The 24,779-nt window shown below is 32.2% G+C and overlaps 1 protein-coding gene across 3 annotated transcripts in view; it reads right to left on the bottom strand.

Annotated features, from left to right (window-relative positions):
- Positions 1–24,779, bottom strand: part of Fstl5 (follistatin like 5) — a 721,807-nt gene that overhangs the window by 193,405 nt on the left and 503,623 nt on the right. The gene's annotated exons all lie outside the window — the stretch shown is intronic.

The raw sequence follows: 24,779 nt of genomic DNA, 5'->3' as shown, positions 1-24,779 counted from the left end.
ATTTTTTCTTCCAAACTTGTGGAAGATATGAAAAATTGTTCTCTATATATGTAGTATGAATAGTAATGCATTCTGCTGTCATATACTCACTACTGTCATGTCATATGTAGTGAGTAATGCATTCCGCTGTCATACACTCTGCTGTCATGTCTCACTACTGGAGCTGAGATCACCCCTTGAGCCACTTGTCCTAATCACGTGGAGTGCTCATGTTGATGCAATGGGTGCTTCAGTGTGGCATAGTGTGGAAGGGCAGAATTCTGCTTAGTTTTGTTTTAAGTACAGCTTATTGAAATCCTAAATATTGTAAATTATAATCTTTGCAAAGGTGTAAGTGAAGAAAAAATACTGAAAAATCTTCTTTGAAAGGTAAAAAAGAAAATAAGTCTTTCAGTAATTGGGCCCAAGTGATCTCTGGGCTCCTGAGTATGTCCTATCAGGCCTTAGACTCAAGACTCCATCCCTCCACTGTGTGCCTGGTACAGCAAAAACTGGCTTTTAACTTTGTTATGCTTGGATACGAGGTGTCCTCCAAAAGCTCCCATATTAAAGCAGGAATAAAATTGGAAGGTGAAACAACTGGACAGAGAGCTATAGCCTAATCAGTCCCTCCTAGTTTAAAAGGACTACTGGGTGGTAATGTAAGCAGAGGGACATGGCTAGAGGAGGTGGGTCACTGGGGCCAGGTCCTGGAAGGGTTCACCTTCCCAATTGCCCTTCCCCTCTCCCACTCTGTTTCTGACCTTCTGAGACCATAAGCCAAAATATACTTTCCCTCTTCTAAGTTCTTCTTGTTGGGTGTTCTGGTCACAGTGACACAAGGCTGACTAACGCAACACTTTCTGAAACAGAAGAAAATAATTATCATCTTTTCCATTTGGTATTGTGGCCTTGGATTTCTTCCAGTATTTATATCTAATGAATAATCATGGTCTGTATATAAAAAGTAAGATTGAGTGTCACTGAATTTTCAGTTACATTGTTGTGTAAAAGAGCTGCTTCCATGTATGGCTGTAAAAGAAACCCATGGAAAGACAACTTAGCATTCCTCTTGTAGATTTGGGCTCTGTTGCTTTCCAAATATATATATTAAAATTGTTTTAGACAGCCTTTTTGCTGCTGCCACTGAAACCCCCCAAAAAACACTATAAAGGAGGAAACGTTTATTTAGGGACTCATGATTTCAGAGGTCTCAGTCCATAGAAGGCTATCTCCATTCCTTGGGAATGAGGTGAGGCTGAACATCATAATAGAAGAGTGTGGAGGAGGAAAGCAGGCTCACATAATTATCAGGAAGCAGAGAGAGAGAGAGACCCCACTTTCCAGATACAAAATATAAACCCCATAGCCACGCCTCCAATAAAATACTTCCTCCAGCCACCCCCACCTGACTGCAGTTACCACTCAGTTAATTCCATCAGGGATTAATCCACTGATTGGGTTAAGGCCAGAACCCAAATCATTTCTCCTCTAAAACTGACATTGTCTCACATGTGAACTTTTGGCGGACACCACCTCTAAACCATAACAAAAATTATGCATTAGTACAGTGACTCCAGTTGTGTGGGATATTTGGAAATCTATACCAACTAAAATGTTTACAGGTCAGCCTATTGTCTTTTTGTAAAGATTCATTATGTTTTTAATAGCCATTCTCTGTCCCTTTGATTCACCTGACAATGATGCATCATCTTGCTTGCTTGAAGTATTGCAAAAAATGTTCAAGTTTTCTTTGCTTTGCTCTATGGGCTCAGGAAGGGGGTTTATTGGCTCTGTTTATTCACCAATTTGAACATTGTTTGTTGTGCTTTGCTATTGTAAGCAGTAAATATAGTTTAAAATTCCTCCCCCTTTATAAGCTCCTTAGTTTCATGTAGCTCCTAATTCACAGAACTAGAATTGAATCCCAGATAGGCTTATTGCAGTCTGTGCTTTACAATCCTACACCATGCCACCTTCCTTGTAAATCATAAATTTAGTGAAGGATGTTAGAACAAAGAAGACAGCGGAAACAAAATGCACAAATAAAAAGAGTCAACTATAATAGGTCTGAGGAAAAGAGGTTGGTAATGTGGTTAAAAGTATATGTGGAAAAAGAAGAGACAACTGGATAGATCCATTGAGGTTTTGAGTGAAAATTCAACAACATTTTGAAAGGTAATTCAAAACTTTTGTCTCTTCTGTTTCTTAAGAGCAGAGAAGAGGATGAATAAGAAGGTGCTGGTGCCCTTTGCTATGGTTTAGGTAAGGTTTGAGTTTTCACAAAGATTCATGTGTTGAATGAAGCTTGGTTCCCAAACATGGGAGTAGAAAATGATGTGTTAACTTTAGGAGGTCAGATGTGGGAGATTCTTAAGTCATTGGAGGTGAGCTCCCAGGAGAGTGAGATTTCCTAATAGTGTGAGGCTGACACTTGAATTCCTTGCTTTCTGCTTAGCAATGAGATCTCTTTCTTTCACAGGTGCTCTTACCATTGTGATTACCATGAGATCCCACCAGAGCCAAACTACTGCTGGAGACATAACCTGGAATCTCCAGACTGTGAGATAAATAAACCTTTTATTTTTTTTTCAAAATACTCTGCCACTGGTATTTTGTTATAGTAACAACATATGGACTAATACACCCTCTAAGAATTGTTTGCTCATTGCCCCCTTCCACTTTTAATTTTTTGAGCATCAACATGATGCTCAAACTTTTGATGTATTGCTCATATTTCAATGTTGTTTATTACTTCCTTTTATAACTATAACCAGTAGCATCAGCATTATTTTGTCAAGGAAACTTTTTGCTTCCCAACTGGTATTTAAAAAAATCCTTGCATATTAACAATCCGATAGTACCCAATGATTTACCAATACTCACATAATAATGCCTCAGAAGTATACCTTATATTTTTGTAGTTACCTATATTTATGCAGTGTGCATTTCTGTTAAAAATAACTTCTTTTTAACTGATACTCAGTACAAATTGATTGCAATCAGGAAAATTGCTATGGGGCTACCAAACCTAGCTTTGAAAATGATTAAAAAAATGTGTGTGACAGAAAAAATAAATAACTCAATCAAGGAAGAATGATAGAGGGGGAGGGCAAGAGAGTGATTGGGTAAGGAAGAAAGAGAAGGAGAGGAGGAGGGAGAGAAGAGGGGATGGGGTAGGTGAAGAGGAGGAGCAAGAAAAATTGGAAGGAGGAACAGAAACAGAATAATCTAGCCATCAGACTATTTAACTGGATTTTTTTTCATATTTATTTGGTTGCAAATGGACACAACATCTGTATTTTATTTATTTATTTTTATGTGGTGCTGAGGATTGAACCCAGTGCCTCATGCATGCAAGGCAAGCGTTTTACCAATGAGCTACAGTCCAAGCCCATGGATAATATTTTCTTAACAGCCATCACATAAGATATAAATTCCTTAACATCATATTATGTAATATTGATTACAGTCGGTTCTTCAACTCTCAGGAGGAACTCTAATAGCATTTAGGCAGAGCCTCATGATCTGCACAATTCAAGAGATTCTGGAGTTTGAACTCCCAGGAATAGCTATGATGCAAAGGCCATGATAGAACTCCCTGCATCACCTGAAGCTCCAGTAAAAGAACAGCTCACAGGGACAGCAAAGCACTGATAACAGAACTGAGATGTGGAAGCAAAAGACAGACTGTGCTTTAACTCAATATTTGGCAGATAATTGACATGTTGCAGAATTTAATGGGAAGGCCACACTCACACAGACTATCAATTGAGAACAAATAGAACAAAGAAATATTTTGAAAATGAATATGAGCAAACAGTAAGTAGTGATGACCTGAAATCTAACATTATGTCCAGTGTGCATAAACTTAACACACTCAAACAGAAAAAAACACACATAAGATTCATCATGATTAAAACATATCATGGAGACCAGATCAGAACAAAGACACAAACTTTCATGGAACAAGAGTAATTAAAATTATATTAAAGCCCAGAATATACCTGATATTTATAATTATGTTTATATTGACATAATAGTAAAATGTATATAACTTTTTAAAGTATAATCCCATATAATCTATTTTGAATATCCATAAATCCTGAAATAACCTTTCTACGTGTCTATATAGCTACCTAGAGAGCATGATCCTTCCTTTCCTATAATTTCAGAATGACTGTTGAGTTTTATGGGATTTTACAAAGTGGTTTAAAGTACTATGGAATTCATGAAAAGTGATTAAGATTTCCTCACCCAATGAAGTGAAAATGATCCATGAATACACCTTGAAAATGTTTATTTAAAGTGTCTAATGTCAATCTCTGTTATTATATAACATGAAGCTCCTTTTAGTTAAAATACTATCCTTTCTAAATTGGCTTATGTCTGACCCACCTAAGTTGTATGTCTCTGTTCATGTTTCTTTTTTTATTTATTTTTCTCTCTCTTTCTTTTAAGTGGAACCAAAATCTTCCCATTTCAATTTTCTTCTATATGTGACTTTATAAGTATCTTTTCAGGCATTTTTTAAAAATTAGACTTTAGTATTTCCTCACCACTTTGAATAAAGTGTGGATCTTTTCAGTGCACTTAAAATAATACCCAACATACATTTATTGTGTACTTAAATATCTGAAGTTCTAGGTTATATATTAAAACCATAAAGTTAATATTTAAATTACCACTTTAAAAGGAATTTTCTTAGTCCCATTTTGCAGATAAAATGCTGAAATAAGGTGTTGATAATTTTGTGAAAATCTCAAAACAAGGTGAGTATTCTCAGCTTAGCATCCAAACAGTAGAATTTAGTCACTCATTTTTTTGTACTTCTGAACATACATTTCCTTTTCTAGATTTCCATTAATTTTAATCAGGACTCAACATTACCTGTTGATTTTATTATATATCTCAAATCTACTTCTTACCTCATTCCTGTTTTAAGATTTCTAATCTTCAAATCTTTAATTTTCTCAACATTTTTCTAATCTAATAGGTCAAAATTAATGTGTGATTTTGATGCTCAACCATAGAGGAGATTCAATGCCTGAGAACAGATAATCCAGAAACAAAATCTTATGCTTAATCCTCGCTGTACCTGATTTATAATCCTGTAGCCTATAGACACTCCATAAATATCTCTCCAGTAATTAAATCTTTATGAGCCTCTACATCATTACAGAGTTGCCTTAAGGCACTAATATCTGGAAAGAGTTGATAGACAATACACAAAATTATTTACTCTGTTAAATTGATTGCTTATATTAAGGCATGGCAAATGGAGACTCTAGAAAAATAGAACATCTACAACACGTCTTAAATTTTGAAAATTTTAAATGCAACTCACAAATGTTATAGTAATGATCAAAAGATTTAATAACTTATAGACTGAATTCTGATCAATTAGATTGTAAAGACAATTTATCACAGACAATTCAACTATGATTACTTTAAAATATAAAACAGAATTTCTAAATTTCTGGCCTATATATAATCACAAGCATTGTTTAACAATAATAGTAACAAAATAAATGAAATTATTTTTATCACTGTTTAGAATTAGTATCCTGTCTTTTACATATATGAAAAGTCAGATTTGCAGTTTGAGTTTATAAATAAGAAAGTGTTGAATGACAAGATAGAAATAATAAACACACACTGGGCTACACTGCCTTTGGAAGGCTTACAAGTAGACCTGAAACATACAAGGAAACAAAGGATTTGTGTATAGTCAAGAGACATTTTTCACACTGAAACATAATGAAAAAATTTCTGAAAAAAAAAACTATCAAAGAATTATAAGCTATTATTAGTCTAAATTATGTGCTATTCAAAACAACAAAGGAAAAGAGAGGGGAAATGAGGAAAAAATATTTAAAAATGAGTGATCAATAATTTTATAAAAATAATTCTTATTTTTAAAAGCTAGAAACATAATACTGAAGACCAAAGATAAAGAGAAATGTTAAAGACTGACAAAGAAAAGACACACTATTATATAGAGAGGGCCAAAGACAAAAATTAAAATAGAACTTTTATCAGAAAATATGAAAGTTAACAAAGTGACAGCTTTTAACCAGTGTGTGTGTGTGTGTGTGTGTGTGTGTGTGTGTGTGTGTTTGGCAGGGCATTAATGAACTATCAACCCAGAATGTAATAAATAGCAAAAATATGTTTCAGATATGTTAGACAATAAGCCATTGTTTAGACCAACAAAAACCAAGATTTGTTAACAGTAGATCTGCACTATCATACTAATTTTGTTATGTCTAATTTTGTTTTGTTCTCTTAAGAAATAGTGCTTGTAGCATTTCACTGGAGTTATTGCATAGACAAACTGAAATGAGAACCCAAATGCCAAACTGAGATTCTTATACGAGATGGTCTCTCAGATTTAAAAGGTAGAGTCCAGTTTTCCTCAGCAATAAGAGATTATGAATCTACTCTGCATTAGAAACAAAATGCAGAACATTATGCACTACAAATGTTTAGGGTGAGAAGAGTTAAAATTTAAAATCTATAAAAGTTGAATCAACCAAATGATATAATTGTTGGCAATAAAAAATAAAAAAAAATATAGCAGAGCTACCTCTGGGGTAAAGTATTGTTATGGACCAGGCTATATGGGCAATGACCAACAGACTTCATTTTACCCTGATACTTCATATCATGTAAGAAATGCTTCTCCCATGGGAAAGCCCTGCCTCTGTATCCATTAATAGTTACCTAGCATAACATACTTGGCAACACAAAATAGTAATTCTTATACAATGTAAAATTGTTCTCTTTGGTTTTCATTTTTCTTGGGCAATGTACCTTGTCAGAGATTGATTGTCTAGATGTCAGTAACCATTCTCAAGTTTGTACTGAACTAAGGTCATTTTGACCCTCTTCCCTTCTGTTTGCTTGCTGCTATGCCAACCTGCAAAGTCCCATGGGAAATACCAATGTACCCATTGCATTGTCTCACTAACTGCCCAATTCAGCTTCTGTACCTTCTTAACTTGCAGCTATGTCAACCCAGATGTGGTTTTTGCCTTTAAATATTCTAAAATGCTCAGGCTCTGAGCTGTTCCTTGAAGTGACAGTTATGGGTGCTGCTGGGAGCAGTCACCAGCTGGTCAGCTAAATAAAGACTCTAGGATTTGGACAAAACTGGGACTTGGTGTTGTTTTCTGAGTGACCTGCCCACAACAGTATGTGCCTAACATGTGTGATACCCTGTGCCTTTTGAAGGCTCACAAGTAGACCTGTCAACAAATTAATCATCATACAATACTGGCGATCCAACTTCCTTATTATAAGAGGGTACAAGGCTTAAACAGAAATCATTTGAAAATCATTTGGAAATATGCTGAGTACACTAACCCGTAAGTTGTTCTTAAGTAGTATAATGTGTTTGATGGCTCTAAGTTAGGCAATTTAATGAACAGCTGCACAAAACTGAATAGAACTTCATTCTGTATCATTCTAAAAACTTAGGAAAATAACCTTGTGACTTAATAAGAATATGTCATAAATGTCAAAAAATGTCACATATGAAAAATTTATTATTTAATTTTATGACTTTTTTTTCTTAGTGCAGTTAGATGATACCACCATTGTTGGCTCAGCTGTCTTCTGAAAGTCAAGGGAAAATTGACTTTCAAATTTCATTTCACAGAATTGAAAGTTTTGTGCTCATTGCAATACACCAGAGCTGAAATATATGTCGTCTCCTAAAACAATGATTTTTTTTATGCTGTCTGTTTTTGTAATAAGAAGAGATAACAATAAAAAATGTAGAGTATTATGAACCTTCTCTGACAATTTGTGTTTTCAGATAAGTTTACTGGGCAGCTCTTCTATACTAGCCACTGTGAATCTTCGGCAAAGACTAAATGGCTATTTTTTTTCCAGATATGTTAATGGAAAGAAATAATTTCCTTTTTTTTTCCAGTCCTGGGGATTAAACCCCTAGCTTTGTGCATTCTAGGCAAGCACTGTACCACTGACTAATACTCTAGCCTGGGGTAATTTCCTTTTTAACTTATTGCAAAGAAAAGAATTGTGGTTGGGGTTGTAGCTCAGTGGTAGAGTGCTCATCTGGCATGCGTGGGGGACTGGGTTTGATCCTCAGCACCACACACACAAAAATAATTAGAAAAAAGGTATTGTATCCATCTACAACATAAAAAAATCTTAAAAAAAAGATAATTGGTGTTGAAGAATAGATTAAAATAAGATTGTTCTTATACTGCTCTTAATCTGAAATTTTCATCAAATCTCCAATTCAATGTTACACATAGCCACAAAAAAATAGATATTTGCCAGAACCATAGGACAGTGAATATTGATCATCTTTAAATATATATTTATTTATTATTCTTTTTTTTAGTTATGTTGGATGATATTGTGTCTCTAATTGTGCATAATATTTTCCCCATCAAAACTGTGCTTCTTAAAGGAAATTTGTTGTTTTTGAGAATTTAGAACAATTCAAATAAAATTACTTATGTAGGGCATCTAGATTTGAAAATAAAGACCTAGATTTCAAATCCAGCTATTTCACTGATTAGTTAAAAAAAAAAAAGAAAAGAAACGAAAAAAAAAGTTGTTTATTTATTTCCTCTAAGTTCATTTCCAAATATGTGAAATTTGCTTACTTTATCTCATGAAAGCAGAGGAAATGGTGTTTTGAAAAGCATTTTGTAAATTACAATAAAATGTTAGGCATAATTCTCTTAATGAAAATGAATTGATAATTTGTATATTGGTGCATCTGATTTTGCATGCATTGGAGATTACTTTTTTAACTTTTTTTAAAAATTTATATATGACAACAGAATGTATTACAATTCTTATTATACATATAGGGCACAATTTTTCATATTTCTGGTTGTATACAAAATATATTCACACCAATTCATATTTTCATACATGTACTTTGGATAATAATGTCCATCCCATTCCTTCATCATTTCTAACTCCATGCCTCCTCCCTTCCTCTCCCACCTCTCTGCCCTATCTAGAGTTCATCTATTTCTCCCATGCTCCCCTCCCTACCCCACTATGAATCAGCCTCCTTATATCAGAGAAAACATTCGGCATTTGTTCTTTCAGGGATTGGCTAACTTCACTTAGCATTATCTTCTCTAACTCCATCCATTTACCTGCAAATGCCATGATTTTATTCTCTTTTATTGCTGAGTAATATTCCATTGTGTATATATGCCACATTTTTTTTATCCATTCATCTACTGCATGGCATCTAGGTTGGTTCCACAGTTTAGCTATTGTTAATTGTGCTGTTATAAACATTGATGTAGCTGTGTCCCTATAGTTAAGTCCTTTGGGTATAATGCATTGGAGATTTCTAAGTAGGAGTAAATTTCTAAAGTGAGAAAAACTAAATTTTTATAATTGATTCTAATACTCCATCCTAATATCAATATTCACTTTTTTCATGTAATTATTAAAAGTAAAATGTTCTGAAGTTCTTTTATAAGTGAAAGTGGATGCTCCTTCATTTCTAACGGGCAGTTTCTTGAATGGGCTCTTTTCTTTAGGCTAGACAGGCCCAAGATATTCAGATGGTACTTTCACATTTAAGAAAAATAGTATATAAAAGTAATTGCAAACAGGCTTGTATTTAAAGATATTTTCTACATATTTCTAAAATCATGAAAAATGCTAAAGTAAAAAATAGTAACTGTGAGTCTTCAAAAATAACATAATGGGTTTCTAAAGTAAATCCATTACAACCTGAATTAATAAACAATTAGAAAATATTTTTTTAAATGCTTTATGTCTCAGGTTGATATCTGCAAAGGAGAAAATACATAGTAGGATAATAGAAAATAACAGATGAGAGTTTTAAGTCTTATGTCAAAAAATAAATATTTGATTGCTTCCCCAGTATTTTGTCATTTCCATAGATTCCATTCACAGTGACCTCTCTCAGATCTCTAGCAGGCCAAAGTTCTTTCCCCTTGCAGTCTCAGACCTGTTGTCTGGTATATACTTTCTAGAATATCTCCAATATACCCCTGAGATAATACATTTAACCTACTGTTGGAAAATACAATTTAAATTCCCTTTTTATACTCTATCATATTACTGTACGTATTTTATTCTTACTTATTTATATGATTATACTTCGCTTTTTCTATGTGTGTGTGTGATAACAAGTTAACTGTCTGTCCCCATGGCCTTATCTATGAAACTGATACTTTCTTTCATGTTGTACAATGCCTGGCATATGAACAGTGTTCAGTGTCCTTTTGAATGGATTAATAAATACACTAATTATAATTACATTTTTTTAAGCTCTTGGGCAATTATTTGAAAAAATATTCCTTACAAGTAGCATTTTCAAAATATATAGTTCTGAAAATAAGTTTATTTTTATTTTTATTTAGTTACTAAGTGATTATATCATTAATTTTGCCATTTAGATTTATCAGAATTCCTTACAAAACACCTATTTTGATAGCTGTGTAATTATTTGTATCATTATTTTAATGCTATACTATAGCATTGCAGTTTTAAGACTACCAAGTATATGCAAACCCTCAATTTATTTATTTCATTGCATTATGTATCAAAATTGTCATTTAGAGAAGATTATCCTAATTAAATTCAATGTTGATACCTCATGTGGTTAGTTGGCTAGATTAAGTCAGTTTAAGCTATTAAGACCTATAAATGGTCTGATATTTTTCCACAGTTTTCAGCTAATAAGTCATACTTCCACTGTTTCATGAATAGTGTCAGAAGCCATGATTTTCAGGGATCAGAGACTAAGGATTTTACTACTCATGGTACAGCAAGCAGCATGAGCCTCATAATTATATCATTCTCCATATCCACTAAATCCCATTGGGGCAATGCAGAGCAGCCCTAGTGAATATAGTAGACTGTGAAAAAACCCATCCTCTATCACAGGCTGTACTATTTGTATTTTCTAAGAGGATTTGCTACACAGATGGCCCCATAACTATATTACAGGAAAAAAAAAAAAAAAACTATCAGTACCTCTGCTCAGGAGACATGTAAGGGGATGAGAGAACCATAACAATTGTCTCATAAAGTACTCTTCTCATTGTAATGTAAATTTTGAGGTTTATACTTGAAAAGATCAATTTATCAAAGCAATGCACGCATGTGTTAGTTAGAAAATTTTAAATACAATATGCCAAATTTGCGCCTGCTACATTCTGTGCCAGTGAAAAAGGATACTGTATTACTGAATCTTTACTTGCTAGTAAAAAATGGATTACAAGATGAGGTTTTAAAAATATTTTTTCCCTTTTTTCAGATTGTATTCCATTGAGTCATTAATGTTGCACACCTATAAAGTACTTTGTTGGATGTATTAGATATGCTCTAATTACAAAACCTAGAATCTTTAAACTGGCAGCAGAATAAAGATGCATTGGTCAAAGGTGGCATATAATGTATAACATTAAAATTCTATTTTATCCCTTTTCCATTCCTAGCATGTGTTGATGGCCTAAGAGGAAAACTGATTCTCCTATTATAGCCCACCTGTGCTCTAAATTTGAGAAACCAGAAGTTTTTGCACAATTGAGGTCAATAAATGTAACCCAGGTTTCTGCAACATAATGCAGGATTTCTCTTAACAAGACAGTGGGGAGGACTATTACAGTGGGGGCAATGCTTTCCTTCTCCCATGGAAGCATAAATAAGAAATCAAATGAAGAGAAGTTGAAATTGAAAATTAGGACTCTGCTGAAAATTTCCTTCTAGGAATGATAAGGCACCTTGGTGACACACTGATGGAAATTGTTAACATACTTAAATTGATTTTCATTGTAATTTATTTCACTTATATTTTGGTTTTGGATGAAATGTTTTTCTGCGAAGATTTTATATACCATAGTTTATATGTGATAATTTCAGGTGCAGATGTAAGGAAAAACAGACTGTGCTAGATCTATAGTCCTAAAGCTATTATATCTATTTTTCAGAGCACCCTTTTCAGTCATATATAAAATGAATACCATAATTAAAATTTAAGCTGGTAAAAGATATATAATTCATTGTAACATAATTCAGCTTTCCACCCCATCAAAGAATAAACTGAGACGTGAAAGATATAACATTCCTAAAGATTTAGAGCACATGAAATGAAAAGATATAAATATAACTTTCTAAATCTGTAGTAAATTGTCATTCATTATAGAAAGGCTTTTTTTTTTTTTTTTTGTAATTTAATGATCTATCCATAGAATTGGAACACTTGTAATTTCTTTGTTTCTCCAATTAACCTACTCTGAATTTACCTTACAAATATTTATTTTTAAAAAATATTAATTTTTTTAGTTGTAGTTGGACACAAAACCTTTATTTATTTTTATGTGGTGCTGAGGATCGAACCCACATCCTCACGCTTGCTAGTCAAGATCTCTACCATTGAGCTACAACCTCAGCCCACAAATATTTATTTGTAACACATTATGAATACTATTTTAGTAAACCCAGGATAACTAGTTAAAAATTAGCAAAAGGCTTCATACTTTCTTTATGAAGTTTTTGCATCTATGCATAAATATAATCACCTGAAAAAGCTAACTTCAGAATATGAAAAGCATTGGATGAAATATAAATTTAAGAAAAGATGGTGTAGATTGCAGTGGTCATGAAAGTCCTCTCCACCAGAAGTAATTTTCTAATAGAAATATGAATGTTGAAAAGGAACCAGCCATAAAAGGAGTCAAAAAGAAATGACAAGGAAAGGGATCTATAAACTCAGAACACCAATGAGAGCAAATGGAAAGGTCAGAGCAGTGGGAATTAAAATTGGGTAGATTGATCTCCAGCACCAATAAATAGTAAGTAAATAAATAATAAATAAGTGAAAGTTATTAATTTAAAAACTTGGATATTATCAGCACTTAATTCAGGACTAGATGGTTCATCTAGGAACGTCTGAAAAATCTAAAGGATGGTAATTCTGGAGGAATTAGTGAAAGAGATGCATAAGCAGTAGTCAGGGCAGAAATAAAACCAGCGATGTATTGAAGGTGAAGAGAAAATAATTTTTTCATGTTATGTTCTTTATAATAATTAGCAACAGAACTTAACCTGATTGTAAAACATGAGAAAACAATAAATAGGAATTCAAAGAACAAGGTTCATCTTTAATGTTACTTTAGAATGAAAAAAGTTTATAAAAGGAATTCTGAGTTAAATTAGAGTTTTATATTCACATTTACAAAAGGAAATGCATTCCTATTAACTTTTAAGATAAAAGAATGTACTTCAATAACAAAATAGTACAAAAGTAAGGATTTATATCCATTAATATGTTGTTCACTCAAGGAAAATTAAATCAATGGTATTTTAGAGGGCTGGAAAAGTCAGATTTCTCTATTTTGCCCTTTAACAGAACTATTGTATGATATGGATAAATTAATTTGGTGCTTGAATTCCACACTAGTGCATTTGACCTGTGATCTTTATTAGCTCCATTAGCACATTAATATTGACTCCCAATATGATTTTCTAACCTTACTTTTAATGAGCATAAAAAGTTATGTAGTTCACTTGAAGTCAGAAATATAGAGGGCCAAGAACTTTATTTAGAACATTATTTCAATGAGGTCATGTGAAGCTGTAAAACATCGCAGCATGTTCATGCTTATAGACTTTGAAGTTGATTAACGTGGTGCTTAGGACAAGGTATTAAAATATAATATGTGGGAGAAACAAGAATTACATAACATAGGGAAATCACTTGATCACTTTAATTTTATTTTTTCTGAAATACTTTCCCCCTATTTTTCACTGGTGCATATAATGGTACATATAGTGGGATTTGTTGTTGCACATCTGCACAGGGACACAATGTAACACATGACCACTTTTTATCTCATAATTATCTATAAAATGGGCATGTTAGTGGTATCTATCATGTTATAAGGCTGAATGATTTAATCTACATAGTGATTTAATCCTACAGTGTGTCTGAAACACTATAAGTAAAATATAAAGTTGTATTTTTAAAGTTTTAATTTAGTTTAATAGTTATTACTTAAACTAGATACATTCTGAAAATTCCAACAAGCTAGGTAGTTACCAAACCTAAGAGGAACTATATCTACCAAAGCCAGAAGATAACTAGAGAATTTCTTGGAAACTAGAATCAATGCAATGCAATTCACTAATGCAAGACAATATAATGCTATAACACTTGATTAATGACATGATAAATACTCACTAGATGATGATGTTGATGAGACAAAAAGGAGGTAGGTTTAGGTACTTAGAGGAGAGGGAGGAAGTGTGAAGAAGAGAAGGCAGGGAAATAAGAAGACAAAAACTCCTGATAACTTCTTCAACTATTATCTACTTCTCAAAAAAATGTAGGTAAATCTAAACATAAACATATATTTCTATTTCAGGACTATACACCTGATCTTCTCTTATTTAAAGAACACATTCCTTTAGCATCTTTTAAATTGTAAATAATGATTTCTATTTTACATGCAGCTTTCTGAAAAATATCTAGTCTAAAAACTGACCTATGTAAAGTAAGAAAATACCATTATTTCAGAAAGTCACCTTTGAAAATTTATTTTCAGCTAAATACTATTTCATTGAAATAAAGAATGCAAAACATGAATTCCTAATGTAGCTTAATTATGTATCACAGTCATTGACTAAGCAAATTATTTTTGTTTTAATCATTCTAGAACTATGTATATTTTGAAATTATTTTTATGTTTAAAAGAATGAAATATGTGAGGGTTCATATTTTAAAAGCAAGCCTAACCAAAATATCCTATTTACATATATAAATAGACAACAATAAATTTCACCTTTAGGTATATCTATAATGTGCTAATTAAAAAAGAAACCATAAGTAAACAGAAGAAAGACTGTTAGAATAGAAGGAACAGGGGAAAGAGGATGGGAGGGTAATGGAACATACTGAGGACTGAATTGGAGCAAATTAAACTACATATTTGAACTTATGTCAACACTAACCCCAACATTATGTAAAACTATAACGTATTAGTTGAAAAAAAATTTAAGAAGTAAGTTTCATCTCTAGGTCCACGAAAAAAAATAAAAAGCCAATGTGGACTATTAATGGATTATTGTCATTTAATACACTTCTGCTTGCAATTTATTTGTATTCCTTAAATAAGGATTTCAAAGTATAGTTGTTATATTTGACAATTCTAAATTCTTATATCATATTTTGACACATTTGAATAGTAACTCCTGTATCTAAGAATTTAAAAATTACCATAAGCTTATGTGTGTTTGTATAGATTATGATAAAATTCTCTCTTGCTCTAGTATAAACCAAATGACCTGATATCTAACCATTGTATGATTCTAAGAACATCAGTGAACTTCTTGAGTCACCGTTTCCTCATCTTTTATAAGACTCATGACATATACTTATTTTGATTAAATAAATTTCAACCAGTGAATTGTCTAGAATACTGGCTATTACAAAATACACATTTATTAAATAAGAAGTAATTTTAGCAGGGTGGTATAAAGCAAGGACTTTCACAGCAGAAAAATTTTGAAAAAATTTGGATTCTATTGCACACATACTGTATATATGCCCAAAGTTAATTCACTTAATTGATTACTAAAAATAAATGGGTATGTTGAATGACACATGCATAAAGTCTCTGGTAAATTACAAATAGTCACTATCATTGTCACTTATAATGAATTGCTAGTATCTGTTCTCATTAATGCATATCTTCTACTTATACTTTATACTTATACTCTGATAGCAAAGCATTTATATATTCCATCCATTATATAAAATATTTTATTTGAAATAATTTTATTATCAATTGCTAAGTACTCAAAATCACTAAAAATTAATCAGTAATTCCTTTGATAGTCTAGAAAGCACTGAAGTAAGGGACAAAGTCAATTTAACTTGTAATCACAAGCAGTTGTTCATTGCTACCTCTATGGAACCTCAAATGGACTCATTCAGAAGGTAGAAATTGCAGCCAATCATCAGAGATTAAATGATCCCTCAAAACAAATAAAGAAATGAAAGTCTATTAAACAATTAAGAATTTATGTTCTCCCTTCCTCCAGATTTATATACAGGACTACACAGGCACACACACACACACACACACACACACACACACAAGTTGTATTTATCAATGATGTAACTATCTAGAAAAAAAATTCTGATTTTTTCTACTTAAATATTGAAATCTTTCAGTGTGAAAGTGTTTAAAGACGTATATTTCTTTTAAAAACATTAATGGTTCATAAACATATCACTTCCTATAGAACAGTGAAAAGTTAGTTAAAAGTGAAAATGGGGTTGAATTATTCTTATTACATTAAATCAAATGATGTTCTTTATTTCTTACAGTACATATATATGTATATATATTTATGTATGTATGAATATGTATGTATGTATATATACCCTTACTATAATTTTGGTATCATGTACCAAAAATTCTAACCAGAACTCATATTCATCTTGAGAATTTTCTAGCATGGTGGTCAAAAAAACTGAAAAAACAAACATTTCTTTTTCTTAATTAGCAGCTTGTTCATAAAATGAATATGAAATGATGGGCAAAGAAATGTTTAAAAATTTATGTTATTGAGAAAATGTATAATCTCTTTTCTTTCTCTTATTTAAAATATGTTCCTGCTGGCATTTTTTGTTGTTATTTTATTTTTTATGTATAATCTTCTTAGCACTTGTATAGGAATCACAATGGGTGCTTATTTAAAAATAAAGATTATTTCTCCAACTCAAGTATTTATTAGGTATGAAGAGGGGACAAAGCACTGCAATATGAAATTTTTGAAGGTGATTTTTAATATATTTTAACAGTTGAAATCCATTCAATGAACTTTTTTCCTTTTTGCCTTTGTCAGTAATAAAAAGCTTTCCCTCACTTTTAAGAATAAAATAATCATATCATACTCTTTCATAATTCTTTTCAAAAAGTCCTCCTTTATCTCCAGCATTCATAGCATACTAATACTTCCTCCTGCACAAATTAATTATTGCAAAAATCTACAGGGTCCAGCTACCATCTCTTAACTACACTCCCCTGCATCTCACTGCCAGAATAGCTAAATAACCTTCTTGAAATATTACTTTATATCTATAAGATGGCCTTGAGTATAAGTCTGAGAATTCACAATTGTATAGGGGATTTGTACAATGTTGCAGTGACTATTGAAAAACTTGCTATACATAGATATTTTGACCAAAGAAACCCCACCCCTTTGGCTTGGAGACCAACCCACCATAGTGGGAAATAAGTGAATGTTGCTGATTGTAGAGGAGATGTTTTGGCTCCTGCACTGCTCAGGTCAAGCTTCCTTTTTGCAGCAAAAGTTAATAATCATCCAAAAGATTCAGTTAAATGTGTGGACATGAGGAAGTTAGATGACACTGGCTTCTCTATTTTATGTGTATACAGTGGAATTCTTACATGATGTCTGGAGTACAATAGTCTTTGCTAAGGAAGGGAAAGCATGAGGAAAGAAAGAGCCTGGATTTTGATGCCAGAACCGACCATTCATTCGAGCCTGCCCAGTCTTGACTCCTGTTTCAAGAGGCAAAACCCTTCCTTTCTTAGTTAAGACATTGACTTTTCATGCTGGGAAGGGGTGTTGTTTCTGCTCCTTTTAGTCATATTTGATCCTTAGTTAAGACAAAGTTAATATTTCAATTTAACCAGGAACAACTTCCAATTTATTTTTTTACTTATTTTTTGTTTTGATCACATTCCCAATTCTTAGGCATTTTTATTGTATTACCATTGTTTTTTTTTCTTACACATTTATTAATACTGAAGTAAGAACCTGAAAATTCTAGGTTTGGGTACATAGGATCTTGAATATCCCATGGATAGCATCGAGATCTTATCTTTTATCTATCTCTTATTGTTATTTCTCTGTTCTGACATTTTGTATGCTATTTTTATTTTTACCTGGAAAATAAAATGATGGCTTCCATTACAGAAGTCTTCAGCATTATGACCCCAGAAATATAACTATGTAAATCTAGGCAATGCAGTCATGACTCAGCAATCTTCTTATTTCACAGTTTAAATTTGCTAAGAGAGAATATCTTAAATGTTCTTAACATACACACACACACACACAAACACACACACACACACACAGAGAAAAGTAACTATCTGAAGTTATGTATATGTTAATCAGCTTATTATGATAATGATTTCACATGGCACATGTATAGTATATAAAAATCATGCTGTATACTTTAAGTGTATTAATTTTTATTTATCAACCATACTTCAATAAAGCTGAGAAAAAATCTTGTGATTAATATTGCCTGAGGAATGTTTGTTTTGATGGAATTAACTTGGTTACATGTGTCCCTCTGAATCTATGGGATGAGATCAACCTCTTTCAAAGCAATGTATGTAGAGCAATGGAGAGATGTTAATCTAAGGAAGATGAAATGATGGGCAGGCAAAATTCTAAAGGAGGAAAAAGAAATCACATGGCTTTGGCTTATTTTGGACTTTTATGTTTTTGTGATACTAGGCATTGAATTCAGGGGAGCTCTATCATTGAGCCAGATTCCTATCCCTTTTCTATTTTCAATTTTTAATTTAAGAGAGTCTTGTTAAGTTGAGGCTGTCCTCAAACTTGTGATTCTCTTCCCTCAGACTCCTGAGTAGCTGGGATTATAGACCCATGCCACTGCACCTGGTCAGCCTTATTTTTCACACTCTACTTGCCTGGAATACTTTAATATTTCTTAAATTCCCTGTTTCTAATACTCCATTAATTATTCCCTTACATCATCTAAGTTGCATTCTGTGACTGAAAATTTTTTCCTGTGTCTAAGTTTCTTTTATAGCTTATAATTTGGATGATATAATATACAGCAGACAGTAGGATTTTTCCACAGCAGCAGTAAACAGTAGGAAAGCTTGGAATTTGAATTGAAACTATCTGCCTCCTTGAATGAAACTGAACACTCTTTAGAAGAAGATCATAAAATCCAGAGTATCTGTGACATATTATTCTTATTGTTCAGCACCCATGTAAAATCTTCAAACAAGGGAATGTGATTAAACTTAAAAAAAAAATTGCCAGTAAAAAACTGAAACCTGGGTGACTTAGCTATTGCAGTGAGTAAACAAAGACAGCACACAGGGTATAATAAGTAGGTCTTAGGACTTGAGAAATAATGAAAATGAAGAATGAGCAGAAGGAGATTTCAGCTGAAAAAATATAAATGTAAACTGAGGATCTGAAAAGTCAATAAATAAAATCAATCATCACTAAATAGATAGCATCAGATTGGGAATGGTTTAAGGAAGTGTCAGTAAACTTGAAGATACATAAATAGAAATTATGCCTCAAAAATTAATTTCACAAAGAGCAAAATATTAGAGAAAAGTTACCAGGGTGCTGTCATGTGGAATAGCATCACTTCCAAATAAAAACAATTATATTGCCAAAGGAGAAAATAGAGGAAATATTGATTAAAAAAATAACCCTTGGATTCAAATTTGAAAGAAGATTTCAGTTTGCGGATCAAGAGGCTAAACAAATTGAAAAAGAAAAATACAAATAAAATCAGTCTAATGTATATACCACAGTATATTGCTAAAATTAAACAAAAAAGAAAGAAAGAAAAGAAAATATTTGGAGTAACCAGAGAAAACAAAAGGCACATTGCATACAGTGAACAGTGTAAGAATGACTGACTGTATTGACATCATGAAAAATATATAAGTAAATAAAAAGCTAGGGGAAAATGGAATAAAGTTTACATCTTTATATCATGGAAAGAAATTAAGACACAACTGCAACGTATAAGTATATATCCAATGAAAATATTCTTTATAGTCACTAAGTAACTCAGTGAGACCCTGTCTCTAAAAAAAATACGAAACAAGGCTGGGAATATGACTCAGTGGTTGAGTGACCCTGAGTTCAATCCTGGTACAAAAAAAAAAAGAAAAGAAATTATAGATTCTGTGAATAAACTCATGAATATGGGGCCCAACATCCTTAACGAAATATTAACAATTGAAAGCAATAATACACTCTGGTAAAAGAAGATAGTTAAACTACCTGTACATAATAAGGGGTGTTTTGGCCATGATAATACTTTTAAATAAAAATACATAAATGGCAATATAATATATTGTGACCAAGTGGGATGATCCCCAGAATGAAGAGTTAGTTTAATGCTTGAAAATCAAACAGTATAAGCTACTATGTTAACAGAATAGTATGATTACCTTAATAGATGAAGATAAAGAATTTGGCAATTTTTAGGTATCATGATACCATTCTTTGTACTCTGATAAAAAAAGATAGTCAAACTTCCTGTATCTAATAAGGGGTGTTTTGGCCATGGTAATACATTATGGACAATGTTTACTCCAGAAAACCAATATTCATATACATTATAAAATGCAGCCACCTACTGTGAAAATCTGATAAGACTATCTCCATAACTGCTGAAAATGTATGTTCTGTAGAAAAGAATCTCTGATAATATTTTTAGCACATTCAGAATAAAAAGAAACACCCATTATCTGCCAACAGATATATTCAAAACATTCAGAGTAAATATCAGCATAAAGGGTCAAACCCCAAAAGCTTCCTCTAAGATCTGTAAGAAAGAAACTTCATTAGCATCACTTCTTTCAGCATTTCATTATACTTTTTAGGAGGTGCAGTATGTAACGGGAAAGAAACAAAAGCATGGAATTAGGGAAGAAACAGCCAAGTGAATATTCACAGATATTAGGATGAAATAACAAACTTTCAGGAAAGTATCATGTAAGACACTTAGCAAATGCAATTAGGCCCTTGGTGAAAGAAATACCATGCAAATTAAACACTTACGAATTTATTTTAATTTATGAATACACTGAGAACAAAAACCATTTCCATTCCTAATTTTACTTTTAGTCTTTTTACATCCCCCAACAATATAAAGGAAGAGGTACAAAAATATATTTAAATTCATATAGACACATGCACATACATATGCTCACAATTGCACGCACTATTTTTCACCGATTGAGTAACAGAATAAGATATCCACCTATGCAAGCAATACCTTTCAAAACATTCCCTTTGATTACATACAGACTTAATAAAGTGATCCTTTTTCCAAATGTACCCATTTTTAACACCAGCATTTTAGTATAACTTTAGCAATTGTGTTTTTGTCAGGGACCCTCGTCAAAATGCACAAACTCAAAATGAAGTTAATTTTTGATAACTCATCATATGTTTATACCTATTACTATAGTCCTTAGCATGAGTAGTGAATAACCATATAATTTCCCATGTGATAATTTTGGATATTGCTAAATAATTTCCTTGAAAATTTAAATTGAAATTGCCTATAATTACAGCATTTCTGTTCTACACATGAAATATTATAAAATTTTACATTTGAAATACAAATTATTATTAAGAATTTTTATATTTTTATTGGTATTGTAATACAACTTCAGACTTAAGAACAGCTTTATGATGGCTATATATTCCAAAATAACTCATTTTTAATTCAAATCTGATGTTAAAAATAGACAAGAATGGAAACATTCCCACTCAGACAAAATAATATCACTAATAAATTTAGCTTTTAATTCTGGCTTCATTTCTACTTTCCTTTTGCATGGTTTTGGCTAAATTGTTCTTCTGGTCTTTGTTTTCTCATACCTAAATGTGTAAAGAAAAGCCTTTCTTTAAATTTCTAGCATAATAGAATGAGCCAATTGCCACTAAATATTAGCATTTTTCATGGCATCTGATAAGCCCCCCAAAATCTTAATTTCCCCTCTATGTTTCTTATTTTATACAATCAAATTGAAAATGCATAATCTTTTTTATTTTGACTTTAAAAATTTTCATTTTAGGAAATGATAATGAACAAAAATATTAAACTTAAATTATTAGCAGGACCCTAAAGAATCTAAAAGTTGTTTTTGGTGGAAATATTCTACTCCAGCCAGAAATATGATAGGGATGGTAAAAACTGCTTAAAGGAAACACAAAAATTGCAGCTCCATTTAAAACATTATATCTATCAAAAAATTAATATATAAAATGCAATATTTGAGTAAAATTATTTTATCTCTCAGATTAACCAAAGATAAATGACACTCATATTACTTTTAATGTACACAGAGATGCCAAAAAGAACATTTGAAATCACTTTAGCCCATTAAATGTAACATTAAACCCCAATGAAATTAAAGTTTAAATTGTATAATGCATCTCAATCTGAAATCTCCATTCCTAATTAGTAATTTATTCCTTTTAACTTCCTGTCAGGTTGGACTTGCCAATCTTATTCCCTGGGTTACAATTTTTCACTTAACTGGTTTCTAGCATCAAGATTCAAACTACTAATGCAGAGCCATGGGATTCTGCTAAGTGTGTGTACCATAAGTCATTGATCTTCAGAAACAATAAAGATTTATATTTTATTAATTGCTTAGCATATGTCAATTCAATAATATTTATCAGGAATGTCCTGTTAAGATACAATTTTGCTATTTACTATAGGGTTACAAAAATCAGAGCTTGAAATTTAATAGAGCACCTAAATCAACTCTTACATAGATATGTACTGGAAAAAGTAGGAGGAATTGCTTAACAATGAATTATTAATTAAATCTAAGTTTGTTTTGTTCCAGAGAATCAATGACCTTTATAGTATATTCCAATAGTAGAAATTATGCCTTTCCGACAGAAGACTCAGAACAAGTGTTTTCTGTTTATTTTTTGTGGGGTCTATGAGAATATCATATACAACTGTATCTCTAGCTGAGTGTTCTATTGGACATTACACTGAATATTTATAAACATATATGTCATTAATAAGGAAGAGAAAAATTATGAGATTATATGAAAACTAATAAAGTTATAACAAACTAGCAAACATTTTAAAATGAGGAAAGCGTCTCAAATAATTTTTTTTTTAAATTTTTTAATTTTTTTTTTAAATTTTTGTTTTAATCTAATCCAATATGGGTTTTGGTTTGCAATAATTTGTGCCAAAATTGTTGAAGGGTCTTGTTCCTGGAAAAAAAATCCCATGAATGATGCTTCAGGTCTAACCCTAGTCAATTTGAAAGACTTTACCTAACAGGCCTTAGGGAGGAAAGCTATCATCTCCAAGGCAGATTTGGTACACAGCCAGTGAATGCATTACAATCCCTGGGGGGAATTGCAACCAAGGACTCAGGTTCCCACATATCTGCTTTCCTAGCCTGAGTGCTCATTGACAGAGTCTTTCCTTGGAAACCCTGTTGAGATCTCTTAATAGGGGAAAGAAGGGTACTTGAAGATATGGCTCTACCAAGCCTCTACTTTTCCATTACTACTCTCTATCATCCCCCACCCGCCACATACCCATACACACCTAAACTGCAAGATCCAATTGCTCAGCCTCTCTGGACAAGAAAGTCATTCACAAGTCTTGGTGATCTACCTGAACCTTGACTCAATCATTTCTAGGGGAAAAATTATAACAGTGGTGGAATTAGCACTGAAGTGATTGAAGTCTTGACTGTGTGTTCAGTATTATAGAACCTGCCAGCTCAGCTACCTCCTTATCAGCTCAACCCTGGAATGCACTTTTTGAGCCATTCTTGTCTACAAAAGAGAGAGAACAGCAACATTCTCATATTAAGTAAAGTAGCTGAAAATTTTGGATTTCCTAAGGCCAAAGTGGGCAATCAATTAGTAATCCCAAAACTAATTATAATTGAAAATGACGAATCTGCACAACAATTAATGAGTGTTTAGACATATGAATCATTTTAAACATTAGTTAAGTATGTTCTATATAAAGACAGATAATGAATCTTATGACTTCAAAGTACACATATTTTCTATAGGATGCCAATAAATCACCTGAAGGCCAGAATATTTATATAAAAACTGTATTGCTCAGCTGGCATGTTGGTGCACGCCTGTAATCTCAGGGGCTCAGGAGGCTGACATAGGAGGATGGCAAGTTCAAAGCCAGCCTCAGAAAAAAACGAAGTGCTAAGCAACTCAGTGAGACCCTGTCTCTAAACAAAACACAAAATAGGGCTGGAGATTTTCCTTGGTGGTCGAATGCCTCTGAGCTCAATGCCTGGTACCCAAAAACAAAAACAAAACAAAAAAACTCTATTGCAATTCCAACAAAAACAATTTATAAGATTTTTCGATTTCTATCAAACAGTATGGTTATTTAGAACCAAATATCTATAAATTATGTTTAGCTGATTCACAAAAACATAAAAAACTGTACATATTAGTGAGGTGCCACATAATGTTTCAGTACCTGTAATGGACTCACACTTATGAGTTGTAATTTTTTTTTCCTTCATCTATTGAGAGAACATTGCTTCATATGAACTTGGAGAAGAAACAGACCATCATCTATCCACTAGACATATTCTCTTAACCAGGATCTGACAAAAAATGCTTTGCATCTTCCCAATATTCCAACAACACATGTGCTTAACAACAAACAAACAAGCAAAATATAATCAAATTAGCTCCTTATAGCCAAGTTAATAATTGGTCACATGAAATATGAATTTTGAAGTACAACTTTAAGTTCAGGAAACTTCATTACCCACTGGTGCCAAGAATCACTATAACAATATTTTGTGTCTCCTAATTAAGATTTGCCCATTTCTGCCTTCATAATAATTTCTATATGATTGTAAATTTATTATATCCTTTAAAATTATTTCATATCTCAAGCATAAAGGCCAACATTTGAACTTTCTCCTTTATTTAAAATCAATAAATTT

This window comes from Marmota flaviventris, chromosome 7, assembly GCF_047511675.1.
Source record: "Marmota flaviventris isolate mMarFla1 chromosome 7, mMarFla1.hap1, whole genome shotgun sequence".
NCBI classification, from domain to species: domain Eukaryota; kingdom Metazoa; phylum Chordata; class Mammalia; order Rodentia; family Sciuridae; genus Marmota; species Marmota flaviventris.
Note: the sequence above shows the minus strand (reverse complement) of the source record. Positions and strands in the feature narration are given on the sequence as shown.